Raw genomic sequence first — 20,052 nt, forward strand, 5'->3', positions numbered from 1 at the left:
ATCCTTTTTGCCGGCATGAAACACTTTAATGAAACACAGATACGTACCTCTGCTCTCTCCTGCTTAAGACCCTTTATCTGAACATTTCAATCCTCTGCGTTCTCTCTGCACCTGCAGTCAATTTCATAATTAGGATAGAAAACAAAAGGCCTAGCCCTGTAATACAACTGTAGGCATATGAGGAGGGGAAAATAAGTCAAAAGGCCATCAGCATTTGTTGATCTGGCTTGAAGGCTGTAAGTGTAAGGACCTTGTGGCGCAACGGTAGCGCGTCTGACTCCAGATCAGAAGGTTGCGTGGTCAAATCACGTCGGGGTCACTGCTTACCATTTTATTCCCCACTGAGTTCATATATTTCCTTTCGAAAACAAAGTCAAAGGAACGCAGCCTTGCATTGGCCGGGAATCGAACCCGGGCCTCCCGCGTGGCAGGCGAGAATTCTACCACTGAACCACCAATGCTTCACATGGGGAGTTCACAGGCATAGCTCTGTCCAAGACAGTGATCAGGTGCACACACTTAAATTGTACACAGATGAACAAAGTGTGCGCAGCAGACATGACAACGCCAAAGTTTCACATGATGATGGCTTATATAAGACAAGCTCCAGGCAGGCACATACATATCAAGATATATATTGAGTCTAAGGAAAGATGCTGTAGTCACTCGTCTCTGTGGCGCAATTGGTTAGCGCGTTCGGCTGTTAACCGAAAGGTTGGTGGTTCAAGCCCACCCAGGGACGTATTATTTTGCCTGAATGAAACACTTGAATGGAAAACAGATACATACCTTTGCTCTCTCCTGCTGGACACCCTTTCCCTGAATATTTCAATTCTCTGCGTTCTCTCGGCACCTGCAGTCAATTTCATAATTAGGATAGAAAACAAAAGGTCAAGCTCTGTAATACAACTGTAGGCATATGAGGAGGGGAAAATAAGTCAAAAGGCCCACATCATTTGTTGATCTGGCTCCGAAAGCTGTAAGTGTAAGGACCTCGTGGCGCAACGGTAGCGCGTCTGACTCCAGATCAGAAGGTTGCGTGTTCAAATCACGTCGGGGTCACTGCTTACCATTTTATTCCCCACTGAGGTCATATATTTCCTTTCGAAAACAAAGTCAAAAGAAAGCAGTCTTGCATTGGCCAGGAATCTAACCCGGGCCTCCCGCGTGGCAGGCGAGAATTCTACCACTGAACCACCAATGCTTCACATGGGTTGTTCACAGGCAGAGCTCTGCCCAAGACAGTGATCAGGTGCACACACTTAAATTGTACACATATGAACAAAGTGTGCGCAGCAGATATGATAACGCCAACGTTTCACATGAAGATGGCAAGAATCAGATGCAGGAGACTATAACTATGAATGTCTTTGCATTTGCTGAGGTCACTGGCTTGGGACTAGAGTTGTGTTTATCAGGGCATGATGGCAGGCTGCTCCCGACAAAAGTGGTTCACAGAATGCACCCGCCAGATAACCAGCACTATTGTGTTTCAGATTATCTCACTGAACTCTCCTCCTGGAAAATCCTTCCCACTGGCTTTCCCAGATTCTGTGTCCTCCCCTAAATGCTGGGGTGAAACGGGCAGAGTTCTGCGCCCTGCGTCCCTTTACGCGTCCCTAACGCGCTCCCAACGCGGCCTACAGCCCTGGTCGGGCTTAGATCACTGGAGCCTTTTGTGACCAAGAACTCCGGAAGCCTAGGGTCAGGCCTGTTGCACAGGCATATTGTGCCTTGCCAATCCGGGATTGTTGTGTTTCAGGGCCTAGCCATCAATACTCCTGGGATTTCTTTCCCTGAGAACCCTCTTGTCCCTGTCCTCCCACAAGCCCCAGCTTTTATGTAAAATAAAGTGTGCACCATGGGCCTTCCCCTATTTGCTCTCCCCCCAATCTCTTTCTCCAAAGCTGAGCTCTGAAGGTAAATGTATCTATCTGAGTGAGGGGCTAGGGAGGGCCTTTCCCAGCAGTCTTACAAGTCAAGAGTTCAGAGAAAGCACCTGCTATGGGAGGGAGACTTTGCTCACAGAGAAGTCAAGTCTAACATAACACATCTGATGGGCAAGGCACACGCCTTACTGGCTGGTAGCACACCTACAGAGGAGCAGGGAGCTATGCTAAGCAGGCAACAGAAAAGTCATGTATGTGTCTCATACACTGGGACCGGTAGTAATACTGGCTCTAAGACCATTAGACAGTAGTCTATTCATCATTACGTCCAACAATAACAAGACACTAAGCAAATGAGAAATGCTGTATGGCATAAAGACGCATTATATAACACAAGCTCCAGGCAGGCACACAATTATCAAGATATATATTGAGTCTCAGGAACTGTGCTACAGTTATTAACCTCTGTGGTGCAAATGGTTAGCCCGTTCGGTTGTTAACAGAAAGGTTGTTGGTTCAAGCCCACCCAGGGAAGTATCCTTTTTGCCTGCATGAAACACTTTAATGAAACACAGATACGTACCTCTGCTCTCTCCTGCTTAAGACCCTTTATCTGAACATTTCAATCCTCTGCGTTCTCTCTGCACCTGCAGTCAATTTCATAATTAGGATAGAAAACAAAAGGCCTAGCCCTGTAATACAACTGTAGGCATATGAGGAGGGGAAAATAAGTCAAAAGGCCATCAGCATTTGTTGATCTGGCTTGAAGGCTGTAAGTGTAAGGACCTTGTGGCGCAACGGTAGCGCGTCTGACTCCAGATCAGAAGGTTGCGTGGTCAAATCACGTCAGGGTCACTGCTTACCATTTTATTCCCCACTGAGTTCATATATTTCCTTTCGAAAACAAAGTCAAAGGAACGCAGCCTTGCATTGGCCGGGAATCGAACCCGGGCCTCCCGCGTGGCAGGCGAGAATTCTACCACTGAACCACCAATGCTTCACGTGGGGAGTTCACAGGCATAGCTCTGTCCAAGACAGTGATCAGGTGCACACACTTAAATTGTACACATATGAACAAAGTGTGCGCAGCAGACATGACAACGCCAAAGTTTCACATGATGATGGCTTATATAAGACAAGCTCCAGGCAGGCACATACATATCAAGATATATATTGAGTCTAAGGAAAGATGCTGTAGTCACTCGTCTCTGTGGCGCAATCGGTTAGCGCGTTCGGCTGTTAACCGAAAGGTTGGTGGTTCAAGCCCACCCAGGGACGTATTTTTTGCCTGAATGAAACACTTGAATGGAAAACAGATACATACCTTTGCTCTCTCCTGCTGGACACCCTTTCCCTGAATATTTCAATTCTCTGCGTTCTCTCGGCACCTGCAGTCAATTTCATAATTAGGATAGAAAACAAAAGGTCAAGCTCTGTAATACAACTGTAGGCATATGAGGAGGGGAAAATAAGTCAAAAGGCCCACAGCATTTGTTGATCTGGCTCCGAAAGCTGTAAGTGTAAGGACCTCGTGGCGCAACGGTAGCGCGTCTGACTCCAGATCAGAAGGTTGCGTGTTCAAATCACGTCGGGGTCACTGCTTACCATTTTATTCCCCACTGAGGTCATATATTTCCTTTCGAAAACAAAGTCAAAAGAAAGCAGTCTTGCATTGGCCGGGAATCGAACCCAGGCCTCCCGCGTGGCAGGCAAGAATTCTACCACTGAACCACCAATGCTTCACATGGGTTGTTCACAGGCAGAGCTCTGCCCAAGACAGTGATCAGGTGCACACACTTAAATTGTACACATATGAACAAAGTGTGCGCAGCAGACATGATAACGCCAACGTTTCACATGAAGATGGCAAGAATCAGATGCAGGAGACTATAACTATGAATGTCTTTGCATTTGCTGAGGTCACTGGCTTGGGACTAGAGTTGTGTTTATCAGGGCATGATGGCAGGCTGCTCCCGACAAAAGTGGTTCACAGAATGCACCCGCCAGATCACCAGCACTATTGTGTTTCAGATTATCTCACTGAACTCTCCTCCTGGAAAATCCTTCCCACTGGCTTTCCCAGATTCTGTGTCCTCCCCTAAATGCTGGGGTGAAACGGGCAGAGTTCTGCGCCCTGCGTCCCTTTACACGTCCCTAACGCGCTCCCAACGCGGCCTACAGCCCTGGTCGGGCACAGCCCTGGTCGGGCTTAGATCACTGGAGCCTTTTGTGACCAAGAACTCCGGAAGCCTAGGGTCAGGCCTGTTGCACAGGCATATTGTGCCTTGCCAATCCGGGATTGTTGTGTTTCAGGGCCTAGCCATCAATACTCCTGGGATTTCTTTCCCTGAGAACCCTCTTGTCCCTGTCCTCCCACAAGCCCCAGCTTTTATGTAAAATAAAGTGTGCACCATGGGCCTTCCCCTATTTGCTCTCTCCCCAATCTCTTTCTCCAAAGCTGAGCTCTGAAGGTAAATGTATCTATCTGAGTGAGGGGCTAGGGAGGGCCTTTCCCAGCAGTCTTACAAGTCAAGAGTTCAGAGAAAGCACCTGCTATGGGAGGGAGACTTTGCTCACAGAGAAGTCAAGTCTAACATAACACATCTGATGGGCAAGGCACACGCCTTACTGGCTGGTAGCACACCTACAGAGGAGCAGGGAGCTATGCTAAGCAGGCAACAGAAAAGTCATGTATGTGTCTCATACACTGGGACCGGTAGTAATACTGGCTCTAAGACCATTAGACAGTAGTCTATTCATCATTACGTCCAACAATAACAAGACACTAAGCAAATGAGAAATGCTGTATGGCATAAAGACGCATTATATAACACAAGCTCCAGGCAGGCACACAATTATCAAGATATATATTGAGTCTCAGGAACTGTGCTACAGTTATTAACCTCTGTGGTGCAAATGGTTAGCGCGTTCGGTTGTTAACAGAAAGGTTGGTGGTTCAAGCCCACCCAGGGAAGTATCCTTTTTGCCGGCATGAAACACTTTAATGAAACACAGATACGTACCTCTGCTCTCTCCTGCTTAAGACCCTTTATCTGAACATTTCAATCCTCTGCGTTCTCTCTGCACCTGCAGTCAATTTCATAATTAGGATAGAAAACAAAAGGCCTAGCCCTGTAATACAACTGTAGGCATATGAGGAGGGGAAAATAAGTCAAAAGGCCATCAGCATTTGTTGATCTGGCTTGAAGGCTGTAAGTGTAAGGACCTTGTGGCGCAACGGTAGCGCGTCTGACTCCAGATCAGAAGGTTGCGTGGTCAAATCACGTCGGGGTCACTGCTTACCATTTTATTCCCCACTGAGTTCATATATTTCCTTTCGAAAACAAAGTCAAAGGAACGCAGCCTTGCATTGGCCGGGAATCGAACCCGGGCCTCCCGCATGGCAGGCGAGAATTCTACCACTGAACCACCAATGCTTCACATGGGGAGTTCACAGGCATAGCTCTGTCCAAGACAGTGATCAGGTGCACACACTTAAATTGTACACAGATGAACAAAGTGTGCGCAGCAGACATGACAACGCCAAAGTTTCACATGATGATGGCTTATATAAGACAAGCTCCAGGCAGGCACATACATATCAAGATATATATTGAGTCTAAGGAAAGATGCTGTAGTCACTCGTCTCTGTGGCGCAATCGGTTAGCGCGTTCGGCTGTTAACCGAAAGGTTGGTGGTTCAAGCCCACCCAGGGACGTATTATTTTGCCTGAATGAAACACTTGAATGGAAAACAGATACATACCTTTGCTCTCTCCTGCTGGACACCCTTTCCCTGAATATTTCAATTCTCTGCGTTCTCTCGGCACCTGCAGTCAATTTCATAATTAGGATAGAAAACAAAAGGTCAACCTCTGTAATACAACTGTAGGCATATGAGGAGGGGAAAATAAGTCAAAAGGCCCACAGCATTTGTTGATCTGGCTCCGAAAGCTGTAAGTGTAAGGACCTCGTGGCGCAACGGTAGCGCGTCTGACTCCAGATCAGAAGGTTGCGTGTTCAAATCACGTCGGGGTCACTGCTTACCATTTTATTCCCCACTGAGGTCATATATTTCCTTTCGAAAACAAAGTCAAAAGAAAGCAGTCTTGCATTGGCTGGGAATCGAACCCGGGCCTCCCGCGTGGCAGGCGAGAATTCTACCACTGAACCACCAATGCTTCACATGGGTTGTTCACAGGCAGAGCTCTGCCCAAGACAGTGATCAGGTGCACACACTTAAATTGTACACATATGAACAAAGTGTGCGCAGAAGACATGATAACGCCAACGTTTCACATGAAGATGGCAAGAATCAGATGCAGGAGACTATAACTATGAATGTCTTTGCATTTGCTGAGGTCACTGGCTTGGGACTAGAGTTGTGTTTATCAGGGCATGATGGCAGGCTGCTCCCGACAAAAGTGGTTCACAGAATGCACCCGCCAGATCACCAGCACTATTGTGTTTCAGATTATCTCACTGAACTCTCCTCCTGGAAAATCCTTCCCACTGGCTTTCCCAGATTCTGTGTCCTCCCCTAAATGCTGGGGTGAAACGGGCAGAGTTCTGCACCCTGCGTCCCTTTACGCGTCCCTAACGTGCTCCCAACGCGGCCTACAGCCCTGGTCGGGCACAGCCCTGGTCGGGCTTAGATCACTGGAGCCTTTTGTGACCAAGAACTCCGGAAGCCTAGGGTCAGGCCTGTTGCACAGGCATATTGTGCCTTGCCAATCCGGGATTGTTGTGTTTCAGGGCCTAGCCATCAATACTCCTGGGATTTCTTTCCCTGAGAACCCTCTTGTCCCTGTCCTCCCACAAGCCCCAGCTTTTATGTAAAATAAAGTGTGCACCATGGGCCTTCCCCTATTTGCTCTCTCCCCAATCTCTTTCTCCAAAGCTGAGCTCTGAAGGTAAATGTATCTATCTGAGTGAGGGGCTAGGGAGGGCCTTTCCCAGCAGTCTTACAAGTCAAGAGTTCAGAGAAAGCACCTGCTATGGGAGGGAGACTTTGCTCACAGAGAAGTCAAGTCTAACATAACACATCTGATGGGCAAGGCACACGCCTTACTGGCTGGTAGCACACCTACAGAGGAGCAGGGAGCTATGCTAAGCAGGCAACAGAAAAGTCATGTATGTGTCTCATACACTGGGACCGGTAGTAATACTGGCTCTAAGACCATTAGACAGTAGTCTATTCATCATTACGTCCAACAATAACAAGACACTAAGCAAATGAGAAATGCTGTATGGCATAAAGACGCATTATATAACACAAGCTCCAGGCAGGCACACAATTATCAAGATATATATTGAGTCTCAGGAACTGTGCTACAGTTATTAACCTCTGTGGTGCAAATGGTTAGCCCGTTCGGTTGTTAACAGAAAGGTTGTTGGTTCAAGCCCACCCAGGGAAGTATCCTTTTTGCCTGCATGAAACACTTTAATGAAACACAGATACGTACCTCTGCTCTCTCCTGCTTAAGACCCTTTATCTGAACATTTCAATCCTCTGCGTTCTCTCTGCACCTGCAGTCAATTTCATAATTAGGATAGAAAACAAAAGGCCTAGCCCTGTAATACAACTGTAGGCATATGAGGAGGGGAAAATAAGTCAAAAGGCCATCAGCATTTGTTGATCTGGCTTGAAGACTGTAAGTGTAAGGACCTTGTGGCGCAACGGTAGCGCGTCTGACTCCAGATCAGAAGGTTGCGTGGTCAAATCACGTCAGGGTCACTGCTTACCATTTTATTCCCCACTGAGTTCATATATTTCCTTTCGAAAACAAAGTCAAAGGAACGCAGCCTTGCATTGGCCGGGAATCGAACCCGGGCCTCCCGCGTGGCAGGAGAGAATTCTACCACTGAACCACCAATGCTTCACATGGGGAATTCACAGGCATAGCTCTGTCCAAGACAGTGATCAGGTGCACACACTTAAATTGTACACATATGAACAAAGTGTGCGCAGCAGACATGACAACGCCAAAGTTTCACATGATGATGGCTTATATAAGACAAGCTCCAGGCAGGCACATACATATCAAGATATATATTGAGTCTAAGGAAAGATGCTGTAGTCACTCGTCTCTGTGGCGCAATCGGTTAGCGCGTTCGGCTGTTAACCGAAAGGTTGGTGGTTCAAGCCCACCCAGGGACGTATTATTTTGCCTGAATGAAACACTTGAATGGAAAACAGATACATACCTTTGCTCTCTCCTGCTGGACACCCTTTCCCTGAATATTTCAATTCTCTGCGTTCTCTCGGCACCTGCAGTCAATTTCATAATTAGGATAGAAAACAAAAGGTCAAGCTCTGTAATACAACTGTAGGCATATGAGGAGGGGAAAATAAGTCAAAAGGCCCACAGCATTTGTTGATCTGGCTCCGAAAGCTGTAAGTGTAAGGACCTCGTGGCGCAACGGTAGCGCGTCTGACTCCAGATCAGAAGGTTGCGTGTTCAAATCACGTCGGGGTCACTGCTTACCATTTTATTCCCCACTGAGGTCATATATTTCCTTTCGAAAACAAAGTCAAAAGAAAGCAGTCTTGCATTGGCCGGGAATCGAACCCGGGCCTCCCGCGTGGCAGGCGAGAATTCTACCACTGAACCACCAATGCTTCACATGGGTTGTTCACAGGCAGAGCTCTGCCCAAGACAGTGATCAGGTGCACACACTTAAATTGTACACATATGAACAAAGTGTGCGCAGCAGACATGATAACGCCAACGTTTCACATGAAGATGGCAAGAATCAGATGCAGGAGACTATAACTATGAATGTCTTTGCATTTGCTGAGGTCACTGGCTTGGGACTAGAGTTGTGTTTATCAGGGCATGATGGCAGGCTGCTCCCGACAAAAGTGGTTCACAGAATGCACCCGCCAGATCACCAGCACTATTGTGTTTCAGATTATCTCACTGAACTCTCCTCCTGGAAAATCCTTCCCACTGGCTTTCCCAGATTCTGTGTCCTCCCCTAAATGCTGGGGTGAAACGGGCAGAGTTCTGCGCCCTGCGTCCCTTTACGCGTCCCTAACGCGCTCCCAACGCGGCCTACAGCCCTGGTCGGGCACAGCCCTGGTCGGGCTTAGATCACTGGAGCCTTTTGTGACCAAGAACTCCGGAAGCCTAGGGTCAGGCCTGTTGCACAGGCATATTGTGCCTTGCCAATCCGGGATTGTTGTGTTTCAGGGCCTAGCCATCAATACTCCTGGGATTTCTTTCCCTGAGAACGCTCTTGTCCCTGTCCTCCCACAAGCCCCAGCTTTTATGTAAAATAAAGTGTGCACCATGGGCCTTCCCCTATTTGCTCTCTCCCCAATCTCTTTCTCCAAAGCTGAGCTCTGAAGGTAAATGTATCTATCTGAGTGAGGGGCTAGGGAGGGCCTTTCCCAGCAGTCTTACAAGTCAAGAGTTCAGAGAAAGCACCTGCTATGGGAGGGAGACTTTGCTCACAGAGAAGTCAAGTCTAACATAACACATCTGATGGGCAAGGCACACGCCTTACTGGCTGGTAGCACACCTACAGAGGAGCAGGGAGCTATGCTAAGCAGGCAACAGAAAAGTCATGTATGTGTCTCATACACTGGGACCGGTAGTAATACTGGCTCTAAGACCATTAGACAGTAGTCTATTCATCATTACGTCCAACAATAACAAGACACTAAGCAAATGAGAAATGCTGTATGGCATAAAGACGCATTATATAACACAAGCTCCAGGCAGGCACACAATTATCAAGATATATATTGAGTCTCAGGAACTGTGCTACAGTTATTAACCTCTGTGGTGCAAATGGTTAGCGCGTTCGGTTGTTAACAGAAAGGTTGGTGGTTCAAGCCCACCCAGGGAAGTATCCTTTTTGCCGGCATGAAACACTTTAATGAAACACAGATACGTACCTCTGCTCTCTCCTGCTTAAGACCCTTTATCTGAACATTTCAATCCTCTGCGTTCTCTCTGCACCTGCAGTCAATTTCATAATTAGGATAGAAAACAAAAGGCCTAGCCCTGTAATACAACTGTAGGCATATGAGGAGGGGAAAATAAGTCAAAAGGCCATCAGCATTTGTTGATCTGGCTTGAAGGCTGTAAGTGTAAGGACCTTGTGGCGCAACGGTAGCGCGTCTGACTCCAGATCAGAAGGTTGCGTGGTCAAATCACGTCGGGGTCACTGCTTACCATTTTATTCCCCACTGAGTTCATATATTTCCTTTCGAAAACAAAGTCAAAGGAACGCAGCCTTGCATTGGCCGGGAATCGAACCCGGGCCTCCCGCGTGGCAGGCGAGAATTCTACCACTGAACCACCAATGCTTCACATGGGGAGTTCACAGGCATAGCTCTGTCCAAGACAGTGATCAGGTGCACACACTTAAATTGTACACAGATGAACAAAGTGTGCGCAGCAGACATGACAACGCCAAAGTTTCACATGATGATGGCTTATATAAGACAAGCTCCAGGCAGGCATATACATATCAAGATATATATTGAGTCTAAGGAAAGATGCTGTAGTCACTCGTCTCTGTGGCGCAATCGGTTAGCGCGTTCGGCTGTTAACCGAAAGGTTGGTGGTTCAAGCCCACCCAGGGACGTATTATTTTGCCTGAATGAAACACTTGAATGGAAAACAGATATATACCTTTGCTCTCTCCTGCTGGACACCCTTTCCCTGAATATTTCAATTCTCTGCGTTCTCTCGGCACCTGCAGTCAATTTCATAATTAGGATAGAAAACAAAAGGTCAAGCTCTGTAATACAACTGTAGGCATATGAGGAGGGTAAAATAAGTCAAAAGGCCCACAGCATTTGTTGATCTGGCTCCGAAAGCTGTAAGTGTAAGGACCTCGTGGCGCAACGGTAGCGCGTCTGACTCCAGATCAGAAGGTTGCGTGTTCAAATCACGTCGGGGTCACTGCTTACCATTTTATTCCCCACTGAGGTCATATATTTCCTTTCGAAAACAAAGTCAAAAGAAAGCAGTCTTGCATTGGCTGGGAATCGAACCCGGGCCTCCCGCGTGGCAGGCGAGAATTCTACCACTGAACCACCAATGCTTCACATGGGTTGTTCACAGGCAGAGCTCTGCCCAAGACAGTGATCAGGTGCACACACTTAAATTGTACACATATGAACAAAGTGTGCGCAGAAGACATGATAACGCCAACGTTTCACATGAAGATGGCAAGAATCAGATGCAGGAGACTATAACTATGAATGTCTTTGCATTTGCTGAGGTCACTGGCTTGGGACTAGAGTTGTGTTTATCAGGGCATGATGGCAGGCTGCTCCCGACAAAAGTGGTTCACAGAATGCACCCGCCAGATCACCAGCACTATTGTGTTTCAGATTATCTCACTGAACTCTCCTCCTGGAAAATCCTTCCCACTGGCTTTCCCAGATTCTGTGTCCTCCCCTAAATGCTGGGGTGAAACGGGCAGAGTTCTGCGCCCTGCGTCCCTTTACGCGTCCCTAACGTGCTCCCAACGCGGCCTACAGCCCTGGTCGGGCACAGCCCTGGTCGGGCTTAGATCACTGGAGCCTTTTGTGACCAAGAACTCCGGAAGCCTAGGGTCAGGCCTGTTGCACAGGCATATTGTGCCTTGCCAATCCGGGATTGTTGTGTTTCAGGGCCTAGCCATCAATACTCCTGGGATTTCTTTCCCTGAGAACCCTCTTGTCCCTGTCCTCCCACAAGCCCCAGCTTTTATGTAAAATAAAGTGTGCACCATGGGCCTTCCCCTATTTGCTCTCTCCCCAATCTCTTTCTCCAAAGCTGAGCTCTGAAGGTAAATGTATCTATCTGAGTGAGGGGCTAGGGAGGGCCTTTCCCAGCAGTCTTACAAGTCAAGAGTTCAGAGAAAGCACCTGCTATGGGAGGGAGACTTTGCTCACAGAGAAGTCAAGTCTAACATAACACATCTGATGGGCAAGGCACACGCCTTACTGGCTGGTAGCACACCTACAGAGGAGCAGGGAGCTATGCTAAGCAGGCAACAGAAAAGTCATGTATGTGTCTCATACACTGGGACCGGTAGTAATACTGGCTCTAAGACCATTAGACAGTAGTCTATTCATCATTACGTCCAACAATAACAAGACACTAAGCAAATGAGAAATGCTGTATGGCATAAAGACGCATTATATAACACAAGCTCCAGGCAGGCACACAATTATCAAGATATATATTGAGTCTCAGGAACTGTGCTACAGTTATTAACCTCTGTGGTGCAAATGGTTAGCGCGTTCGGTTGTTAACAGAAAGGTTGGTGGTTCAAGCCCACCCAGGGAAGTATCCTTTTTGCCGGCATGAAACACTTTAATGAAACACAGATACGTACCTCTGCTCTCTCCTGCTTAAGACCCTTTATCTGAACATTTCAATCCTCTGCGTTCTCTCTGCACCTGCAGTCAATTTCATAATTAGGATAGAAAACAAAAGGCCTAGCCCTGTAATACAACTGTAGGCATATGAGGAGGGGAAAATAAGTCAAAAGGCCATCAGCATTTGTTGATCTGGCTTGAAGGCTGTAAGTGTAAGGACCTTGTGGCGCAACGGTAGCGCGTCTGACTCCAGATCAGAAGGTTGCGTGGTCAAATCACGTCGGGGTCACTGCTTACCATTTTATTCCCCACTGAGTTCATATATTTCCTTTCGAAAACAAAGTCAAAGGAACGCAGCCTTGCATTGGCCAGGAATCGAACCCGGGCCTCCCGCGTGGCAGGCGAGAATTCTACCACTGAACCACCAATGCTTCACATGGGGAGTTCACAGGCATAGCTCTGTCCAAGACAGTGATCAGGTGCACACACTTAAATTGTACACAGATGAACAAAGTGTGCGCAGCAGACATGACAACGCCAAAGTTTCACATGATGATGGCTTATATAAGACAAGCTCCAGGCAGGCACATACATATCAAGATATATATTGAGTCTAAGGAAAGATGCTGTAGTCACTCGTCTCTGTGGCGCAATTGGTTAGCGCGTTCGGCTGTTAACCGAAAGGTTGGTGGTTCAAGCCCACCCAGGGACGTATTATTTTGCCTGAATGAAACACTTGAATGGAAAACAGATACATACCTTTGCTCTCTCCTGCTGGACACCCTTTCCCTGAATATTTCAATTCTCTGCGTTCTCTCGGCACCTGCAGTCAATTTCATAATTAGGATAGAAAACAAAAGGTCAAGCTCTGTAATACAACTGTAGGCATATGAGGAGGGGAAAATAAGTCAAAAGGCCCACAGCATTTGTTGATCTGGCTCCGAAAGCTGTAAGTGTAAGGACCTCGTGGCGCAACGGTAGCGCGTCTGACTCCAGATCAGAAGGTTGCGTGTTCAAATCACGTCGGGGTCACTGCTTACCATTTTATTCCCCACTGAGGTCATATATTTCCTTTCGAAAACAAAGTCAAAAGAAAGCAGTCTTGCATTGGCCGGGAATCGAACCCAGGCCTCCCGCGTGGCAGGCAAGAATTCTACCACTGAACCACCAATGCTTCACATGGGTTGTTCACAGGCAGAGCTCTGCCCAAGACAGTGATCAGGTGCACACACTTAAATTGTACACATATGAACAAAGTGTGCGCAGCAGACATGATAACGCCAACGTTTCACATGAAGATGGCAAGAATCAGATGCAGGAGACTATAACTATGAATGTCTTTGCATTTGCTGAGGTCACTGGCTTGGGACTAGAGTTGTGTTTATCAGGGCATGATGGCAGGCTGCTCCCGACAAAAGTGGTTCACAGAATGCACCCGCCAGATCACCAGCACTATTGTGTTTCAGATTATCTCACTGAACTCTCCTCCTGGAAAATCCTTCCCACTGGCTTTCCCAGATTCTGTGTCCTCCCCTAAATGCTGGGGTGAAACGGGCAGAGTTCTGCGCCCTGCGTCCCTTTACACGTCCCTAACGCGCTCCCAACGCGGCCTACAGCCCTGGTCGGGCACAGCCCTGGTCGGGCTTAGATCACTGGAGCCTTTTGTGACCAAGAACTCCGGAAGCCTAGGGTCAGGCCTGTTGCACAGGCATATTGTGCCTTGCCAATCCGGGATTGTTGTGTTTCAGGGCCTAGCCATCAATACTCCTGGGATTTCTTTCCCTGAGAACCCTCTTGTCCCTGTCCTCCCACAAGCCCCAGCTTTTATGTAAAATAAAGTGTGCACCATGGGCCTTCCCCTATTTGCTCTCTCCCCAATCTCTTTCTCCAAAGCTGAGCTCTGAAGGTAAATGTATCTATCTGAGTGAGGGGCTAGGGAGGGCCTTTCCCAGCAGTCTTACAAGTCAAGAGTTCAGAGAAAGCACCTGCTATGGGAGGGAGACTTTGCTCACAGAGAAGTCAAGTCTAACATAACACATCTGATGGGCAAGGCACACGCCTTACTGGCTGGTAGCACACCTACAGAGGAGCAGGGAGCTATGCTAAGCAGGCAACAGAAAAGTCATGTATGTGTCTCATACACTGGGACCGGTAGTAATACTGGCTCTAAGACCATTAGACAGTAGTCTATTCATCATTACGTCCAACAATAACAAGACACTAAGCAAATGAGAAATGCTGTATGGCATAAAGACGCATTATATAACACAAGCTCCAGGCAGGCACACAATTATCAAGATATATATTGAGTCTCAGGAACTGTGCTACAGTTATTAACCTCTGTGGTGCAAATGGTTAGCGCGTTCGGTTGTTAACAGAAAGGTTGGTGGTTCAAGCCCACCCAGGGAAGTATCCTTTTTGCCGGCATGAAACACTTTAATGAAACACAGATACGTACCTCTGCTCTCTCCTGCTTAAGACCCTTTATCTGAACATTTCAATCCTCTGCGTTCTCTCTGCACCTGCAGTCAATTTCATAATTAGGATAGAAAACAAAAGGCCTAGCCCTGTAATACAACTGTAGGCATATGAGGAGGGGAAAATAAGTCAAAAGGCCATCAGCATTTGTTGATCTGGCTTGAAGGCTGTAAGTGTAAGGACCTTGTGGCGCAACGGTAGCGCGTCTGACTCCAGATCAGAAGGTTGCGTGGTCAAATCACGTCGGGGTCACTGCTTACCATTTTATTCCCCACTGAGTTCATATATTTCCTTTCGAAAACAAAGTCAAAGGAACGCAGCCTTGCATTGGCCGGGAATCGAACCCGGGCCTCCCGCGTGGCAGGCGAGAATTCTACCACTGAACCACCAATGCTTCACATGGGGAGTTCACAGGCATAGCTCTGTCCAAGACAGTGATCAGGTGCACACACTTAAATTGTACACAGATGAACAAAGTGTGCGCAGCAGACATGACAACGCCAAAGTTTCACATGATGATGGCTTATATAAGACAAGCTCCAGGCAGGCACATACATATCAAGATATATATTGAGTCTAAGGAAAGATGCTGTAGTCACTCGTCTCTGTGGCGCAATCGGTTAGCGCGTTCGGCTGTTAACCGAAAGGTTGGTGGTTCAAGCCCACCCAGGGACGTATTATTTTGCCTGAATGAAACACTTGAATGGAAAACAGATACATACCTTTGCTCTCTCCTGCTGGACACCCTTTCCCTGAATATTTCAATTCTCTGCGTTCTCTCGGCACCTGCAGTCAATTTCATAATTAGGATAGAAAACAAAAGGTCAACCTCTGTAATACAACTGTAGGCATATGAGGAGGGGAAAATAAGTCAAAAGGCCCACAGCATTTGTTGATCTGGCTCCGAAAGCTGTAAGTGTAAGGACCTCGTGGCGCAACGGTAGCGCGTCTGACTCCAGATCAGAAGGTTGCGTGTTCAAATCACGTCGGGGTCACTGCTTACCATTTTATTCCCCACTGAGGTCATATATTTCCTTTCGAAAACAAAGTCAAAAGAAAGCAGTCTTGCATTGGCTGGGAATCGAACCCGGGCCTCCCGCGTGGCAGGCGAGAATTCTACCACTGAACCACCAATGCTTCACATGGGTTGTTCACAGGCAGAGCTCTGCCCAAGACAGTGATCAGGTGCACACACTTAAATTGTACACATATGAACAAAGTGTGCGCAGAAGACATGATAACGCCAACGTTTCACATGAAGATGGCAAGAATCAGATGCAGGAGACTATAACTATGAATGTCTTTGCATTTGCTGAGGTCACTGGCTTGGGACTAGAGTTGTGTTTATCAGGGCATGATGGCAGGCTGCTCCCGACAAAAGTGGTTCACAGAATGCACCCGCCAGATCACCAGCACTATTGTGTTTCAGATTATCTCACTGAACTCTCCTCCTGGAAAATCCTTCCCACTGGCTTTCCCAGATTCTGTGTCCTCCCCTAAATGCTGGGGTGAAACGGGCAGAGTTCTGCACCCTGCGTCCCTTTACGCGTCCCTAACGTGCTCCCAACGCGGCCTACAGCCCTGGTCGGGCACAGCCCTGGTCGGGCTTAGATCACTGGAGCCTTTTGTGACCAAGAACTCCGGAAGCCTAGGGTCAGGCCTGTTGCACAGGCATATTGTGCCTTGCCAATCCGGGATTGTTGTGTTTCAGGGCCTAGCCATCAATACTCCTGGGATTTCTTTCCCTGAGAACCCTCTTGTCCCTGTCCTCCCACAAGCCCCAGCTTTTATGTAAAATAAAGTGTGCACCATGGGCCTTCCCCTATTTGCTCTCTCCCCAATCTCTTTCTCCAAAGCTGAGCTCTGAAGGTAAATGTATCTATCTGAGTGAGGGGCTAGGGAGGGCCTTTCCCAGCAGTCTTACAAGTCAAGAGTTCAGAGAAAGCACCTGCTATGGGAGGGAGACTTTGCTCACAGAGAAGTCAAGTCTAACATAACACATCTGATGGGCAAGGCACACGCCTTACTGGCTGGTAGCACACCTACAGAGGAGCAGGGAGCTATGCTAAGCAGGCAACAGAAAAGTCATGTATGTGTCTCATACACTGGGACCGGTAGTAATACTGGCTCTAAGACCATTAGACAGTAGTCTATTCATCATTACGTCCAACAATAACAAGACACTAAGCAAATGAGAAATGCTGTATGGCATAAAGACGCATTATATAACACAAGCTCCAGGCAGGCACACAATTATCAAGATATATATTGAGTCTCAGGAACTGTGCTACAGTTATTAACCTCTGTGGTGCAAATGGTTAGCCCGTTCGGTTGTTAACAGAAAGGTTGTTGGTTCAAGCCCACCCAGGGAAGTATCCTTTTTGCCTGCATGAAACACTTTAATGAAACACAGATACGTACCTCTGCTCTCTCCTGCTTAAGACCCTTTATCTGAACATTTCAATCCTCTGCGTTCTCTCTGCACCTGCAGTCAATTTCATAATTAGGATAGAAAACAAAAGGCCTAGCCCTGTAATACAACTGTAGGCATATGAGGAGGGGAAAATAAGTCAAAAGGCCATCAGCATTTGTTGATCTGGCTTGAAGGCTGTAAGTGTAAGGACCTTGTGGCGCAACGGTAGCGCGTCTGACTCCAGATCAGAAGGTTGCGTGGTCAAATCACGTCAGGGTCACTGCTTACCATTTTATTCCCCACTGAGTTCATATATTTCCTTTCGAAAACAAAGTCAAAGGAACGCAGCCTTGCATTGGCCGGGAATCGAACCCGGGCCTCCCGCGTGGCAGGAGAGAATTCTACCACTGAACCACCAATGCTTCACATGGGGAGTTCACAGGCATAGCTCTGTCCAAGACAGTGATCAGGTGCACACACTTAAATTGTACACATATGAACAAAGTGTGCGCAGCAGACATGACAACGCCAAAGTTTCACATGATGATGGCTTATATAAGACAAGCTCCAGGCAGGCACATACATATCAAGATATATATTGAGTCTAAGGAAAGATGCTGTAGTCACTCGTCTCTGTGGCGCAATTGGTTAGCGCGTTCGGCTGTTAACCGAAAGGTTGGTGGTTCAAGCCCACCCAGGGACGTATTATTTTGCCTGAATGAAACACTTGAATGGAAAACAGATACATACCTTTGCTCTCTCCTGCTGGACACCCTTTCCCTGAATATTTCAATTCTCTGCGTTCTCTCGGCACCTGCAGTCAATTTCATAATTAGGATAGAAAACAAAAGGTCAAGCTCTGTAATACAACTGTAGGCATATGAGGAGGGGAAAATAAGTCAAAAGGCCCACATCATTTGTTGATCTGGCTCCGAAAGCTGTAAGTGTAAGGACCTCGTGGCGCAACGGTAGCGCGTCTGACTCCAGATCAGAAGGTTGCGTGTTCAAATCACGTCGGGGTCACTGCTTACCATTTTATTCCCCACTGAGGTCATATATTTCCTTTCGAAAACAAAGTCAAAAGAAAGCAGTCTTGCATTGGCCAGGAATCTAACCCGGGCCTCCCGCGTGGCAGGCGAGAATTCTACCACTGAACCACCAATGCTTCACATGGGTTGTTCACAGGCAGAGCTCTGCCCAAGACAGTGATCAGGTGCACACACTTAAATTGTACACATATGAACAAAGTGTGCGCAGCAGATATGATAACGCCAACGTTTCACATGAAGATGGCAAGAATCAGATGCAGGAGACTATAACTATGAATGTCTTTGCATTTGCTGAGGTCACTGGCTTGGGACTAGAGTTGTGTTTATCAGGGCATGATGGCAGGCTGCTCCCGACAAAAGTGGTTCACAGAATGCACCCGCCAGATAACCAGCACTATTGTGTTTCAGATTATCTCACTGAACTCTCCTCCTGGAAAATCCTTCCCACTGGCTTTCCCAGATTCTGTGTCCTCCCCTAAATGCTGGGGTGAAACGGGCAGAGTTCTGCGCCCTGCGTCCCTTTACGCGTCCCTAACGCGCTCCCAACGCGGCCTACAGCCCTGGTCGGGCACAGCCCTGGTCGGGCTTAGATCACTGGAGCCTTTTGTGACCAAGAACTCCGGAAGCCTAGGGTCAGGCCTGTTGCACAGGCATATTGTGCCTTGCCAATCCGGGATTGTTGTGTTTCAGGGCCTAGCCATCAATACTCCTGGGATTTCTTTCCCTGAGAACCCTCTTGTCCCTGTCCTCCCACAAGCCCCAGCTTTTATGTAAAATAAAGTGTGCACCATGGGCCTTCCCCTATTTGCTCTCCCCCCAATCTCTTTCTCCAAAGCTGAGCTCTGAAGGTAAATGTATCTATCTGAGTGAGGGGCTAGGGAGGGCCTTTCCCAGCAGTCTTACAAGTCAAGAGTTCAGAGAAAGCACCTGCTATGGGAGGGAGACTTTGCTCACAGAGAAGTCAAGTCTAACATAACACATCTGATGGGCAAGGCACACGCCTTACTGGCTGGTAGCACACCTACAGAGGAGCAGGGAGCTATGCTAAGCAGGCAACAGAAAAGTCATGTATGTGTCTCATACACTGGGACCGGTAGTAATACTGGCTCTAAGACCATTAGACAGTAGTCTATTCATCATTACGTCCAACAATAACAAGACACTAAGCAAATGAGAAATGCTGTATGGCATAAAGACGCATTATATAACACAAGCTCCAGGCAGGCACACAATTATCAAGATATATATTGAGTCTCAGGAACTGTGCTACAGTTATTAACCTCTGTGGTGCAAATGGTTAGCCCGTTCGGTTGTTAACAGAAAGGTTGTTGGTTCAAGCCCACCCAGGGAAGTATCCTTTTTGCCTGCATGAAACACTTTAATGAAACACAGATACGTACCTCTGCTCTCTCCTGCTTAAGACCCTTTATCTGAACATTTCAATCCTCTGCGTTCTCTCTGCACCTGCAGTCAATTTCATAATTAGGATAGAAAACAAAAGGCCTAGCCCTGTAATACAACTGTAGGCATATGAGGAGGGGAAAATAAGTCAAAAGGCCATCAGCATTTGTTGATCTGGCTTGAAGGCTGTAAGTGTAAGGACCTTGTGGCGCAACGGTAGCGCGTCTGACTCCAGATCAGAAGGTTGCGTGGTCAAATCACGTCAGGGTCACTGCTTACCATTTTATTCCCCACTGAGTTCATATATTTCCTTTCGAAAACAAAGTCAAAGGAACGCAGCCTTGCATTGGCCGGGAATCGAACCCGGGCCTCCCGCGTGGCAGGCGAGAATTCTACCACTGAACCACCAATGCTTCACGTGGGGAGTTCACAGGCATAGCTCTGTCCAAGACAGTGATCAGGTGCACACACTTAAATTGTACACATATGAACA

At 47.5% G+C, this 20,052-nt stretch overlaps 28 non-coding genes across 28 annotated transcripts; 20 read left to right on the forward strand and 8 right to left on the reverse strand.

Annotated features, from left to right (window-relative positions):
• Nucleotides 1–390: 390 nt before the first annotated feature.
• TRNAG-GCC (transfer RNA glycine (anticodon GCC)) lies at nucleotides 391–461 on the reverse strand. Its single transcript has one exon. It is a non-coding gene; the product is annotated as a tRNA-Gly (tRNA).
• Nucleotides 462–668: 207 nt separating this feature from the next.
• Nucleotides 669–742, forward strand: TRNAN-GUU (transfer RNA asparagine (anticodon GUU)). Its single transcript has one exon. It is a non-coding gene; the product is annotated as a tRNA-Asn (tRNA).
• A 248-nt stretch (nucleotides 743–990) lies between these two features.
• TRNAW-CCA (transfer RNA tryptophan (anticodon CCA)) lies at nucleotides 991–1,062 on the forward strand. The gene has a single exon. It is a non-coding gene; the product is annotated as a tRNA-Trp (tRNA).
• Nucleotides 1,063–2,672: 1,610 nt separating this feature from the next.
• Nucleotides 2,673–2,744, forward strand: TRNAW-CCA (transfer RNA tryptophan (anticodon CCA)). Its single transcript has one exon. It is a non-coding gene; the product is annotated as a tRNA-Trp (tRNA).
• A 71-nt stretch (nucleotides 2,745–2,815) lies between these two features.
• On the reverse strand, nucleotides 2,816–2,886 carry TRNAG-GCC (transfer RNA glycine (anticodon GCC)). Its single transcript has one exon. It is a non-coding gene; the product is annotated as a tRNA-Gly (tRNA).
• A 207-nt stretch (nucleotides 2,887–3,093) lies between these two features.
• Nucleotides 3,094–3,167, forward strand: TRNAN-GUU (transfer RNA asparagine (anticodon GUU)). The gene has a single exon. It is a non-coding gene; the product is annotated as a tRNA-Asn (tRNA).
• A 247-nt stretch (nucleotides 3,168–3,414) lies between these two features.
• Nucleotides 3,415–3,486, forward strand: TRNAW-CCA (transfer RNA tryptophan (anticodon CCA)). The gene has a single exon. It is a non-coding gene; the product is annotated as a tRNA-Trp (tRNA).
• Nucleotides 3,487–5,255: 1,769 nt separating this feature from the next.
• On the reverse strand, nucleotides 5,256–5,326 carry TRNAG-GCC (transfer RNA glycine (anticodon GCC)). Its single transcript has one exon. It is a non-coding gene; the product is annotated as a tRNA-Gly (tRNA).
• A 207-nt stretch (nucleotides 5,327–5,533) lies between these two features.
• TRNAN-GUU (transfer RNA asparagine (anticodon GUU)) lies at nucleotides 5,534–5,607 on the forward strand. Its single transcript has one exon. It is a non-coding gene; the product is annotated as a tRNA-Asn (tRNA).
• Nucleotides 5,608–5,855: 248 nt separating this feature from the next.
• On the forward strand, nucleotides 5,856–5,927 carry TRNAW-CCA (transfer RNA tryptophan (anticodon CCA)). Its single transcript has one exon. It is a non-coding gene; the product is annotated as a tRNA-Trp (tRNA).
• Nucleotides 5,928–7,553: 1,626 nt separating this feature from the next.
• TRNAW-CCA (transfer RNA tryptophan (anticodon CCA)) lies at nucleotides 7,554–7,625 on the forward strand. Its single transcript has one exon. It is a non-coding gene; the product is annotated as a tRNA-Trp (tRNA).
• A 349-nt stretch (nucleotides 7,626–7,974) lies between these two features.
• On the forward strand, nucleotides 7,975–8,048 carry TRNAN-GUU (transfer RNA asparagine (anticodon GUU)). The gene has a single exon. It is a non-coding gene; the product is annotated as a tRNA-Asn (tRNA).
• Nucleotides 8,049–8,296: 248 nt separating this feature from the next.
• Nucleotides 8,297–8,368, forward strand: TRNAW-CCA (transfer RNA tryptophan (anticodon CCA)). Its single transcript has one exon. It is a non-coding gene; the product is annotated as a tRNA-Trp (tRNA).
• Nucleotides 8,369–8,439: 71 nt separating this feature from the next.
• TRNAG-GCC (transfer RNA glycine (anticodon GCC)) lies at nucleotides 8,440–8,510 on the reverse strand. The gene has a single exon. It is a non-coding gene; the product is annotated as a tRNA-Gly (tRNA).
• A 1,627-nt stretch (nucleotides 8,511–10,137) lies between these two features.
• Nucleotides 10,138–10,208, reverse strand: TRNAG-GCC (transfer RNA glycine (anticodon GCC)). Its single transcript has one exon. It is a non-coding gene; the product is annotated as a tRNA-Gly (tRNA).
• Nucleotides 10,209–10,415: 207 nt separating this feature from the next.
• TRNAN-GUU (transfer RNA asparagine (anticodon GUU)) lies at nucleotides 10,416–10,489 on the forward strand. The gene has a single exon. It is a non-coding gene; the product is annotated as a tRNA-Asn (tRNA).
• Nucleotides 10,490–10,737: 248 nt separating this feature from the next.
• Nucleotides 10,738–10,809, forward strand: TRNAW-CCA (transfer RNA tryptophan (anticodon CCA)). Its single transcript has one exon. It is a non-coding gene; the product is annotated as a tRNA-Trp (tRNA).
• A 1,769-nt stretch (nucleotides 10,810–12,578) lies between these two features.
• On the reverse strand, nucleotides 12,579–12,649 carry TRNAG-GCC (transfer RNA glycine (anticodon GCC)). The gene has a single exon. It is a non-coding gene; the product is annotated as a tRNA-Gly (tRNA).
• Nucleotides 12,650–12,856: 207 nt separating this feature from the next.
• Nucleotides 12,857–12,930, forward strand: TRNAN-GUU (transfer RNA asparagine (anticodon GUU)). Its single transcript has one exon. It is a non-coding gene; the product is annotated as a tRNA-Asn (tRNA).
• A 248-nt stretch (nucleotides 12,931–13,178) lies between these two features.
• On the forward strand, nucleotides 13,179–13,250 carry TRNAW-CCA (transfer RNA tryptophan (anticodon CCA)). The gene has a single exon. It is a non-coding gene; the product is annotated as a tRNA-Trp (tRNA).
• A 1,769-nt stretch (nucleotides 13,251–15,019) lies between these two features.
• TRNAG-GCC (transfer RNA glycine (anticodon GCC)) lies at nucleotides 15,020–15,090 on the reverse strand. Its single transcript has one exon. It is a non-coding gene; the product is annotated as a tRNA-Gly (tRNA).
• Nucleotides 15,091–15,297: 207 nt separating this feature from the next.
• Nucleotides 15,298–15,371, forward strand: TRNAN-GUU (transfer RNA asparagine (anticodon GUU)). Its single transcript has one exon. It is a non-coding gene; the product is annotated as a tRNA-Asn (tRNA).
• A 248-nt stretch (nucleotides 15,372–15,619) lies between these two features.
• On the forward strand, nucleotides 15,620–15,691 carry TRNAW-CCA (transfer RNA tryptophan (anticodon CCA)). Its single transcript has one exon. It is a non-coding gene; the product is annotated as a tRNA-Trp (tRNA).
• Nucleotides 15,692–17,317: 1,626 nt separating this feature from the next.
• TRNAW-CCA (transfer RNA tryptophan (anticodon CCA)) lies at nucleotides 17,318–17,389 on the forward strand. Its single transcript has one exon. It is a non-coding gene; the product is annotated as a tRNA-Trp (tRNA).
• Nucleotides 17,390–17,738: 349 nt separating this feature from the next.
• On the forward strand, nucleotides 17,739–17,812 carry TRNAN-GUU (transfer RNA asparagine (anticodon GUU)). The gene has a single exon. It is a non-coding gene; the product is annotated as a tRNA-Asn (tRNA).
• Nucleotides 17,813–18,060: 248 nt separating this feature from the next.
• On the forward strand, nucleotides 18,061–18,132 carry TRNAW-CCA (transfer RNA tryptophan (anticodon CCA)). Its single transcript has one exon. It is a non-coding gene; the product is annotated as a tRNA-Trp (tRNA).
• Nucleotides 18,133–19,758: 1,626 nt separating this feature from the next.
• On the forward strand, nucleotides 19,759–19,830 carry TRNAW-CCA (transfer RNA tryptophan (anticodon CCA)). The gene has a single exon. It is a non-coding gene; the product is annotated as a tRNA-Trp (tRNA).
• A 71-nt stretch (nucleotides 19,831–19,901) lies between these two features.
• Nucleotides 19,902–19,972, reverse strand: TRNAG-GCC (transfer RNA glycine (anticodon GCC)). The gene has a single exon. It is a non-coding gene; the product is annotated as a tRNA-Gly (tRNA).
• Between the last annotated feature and the right edge of the window lie 80 nt (nucleotides 19,973–20,052).

This window comes from Lissotriton helveticus, chromosome 1_2 (genome assembly GCF_964261635.1).
Source record: "Lissotriton helveticus chromosome 1_2, aLisHel1.1, whole genome shotgun sequence".
Taxonomy (NCBI): Eukaryota; Metazoa; Chordata; class Amphibia; order Caudata; family Salamandridae; genus Lissotriton; species Lissotriton helveticus.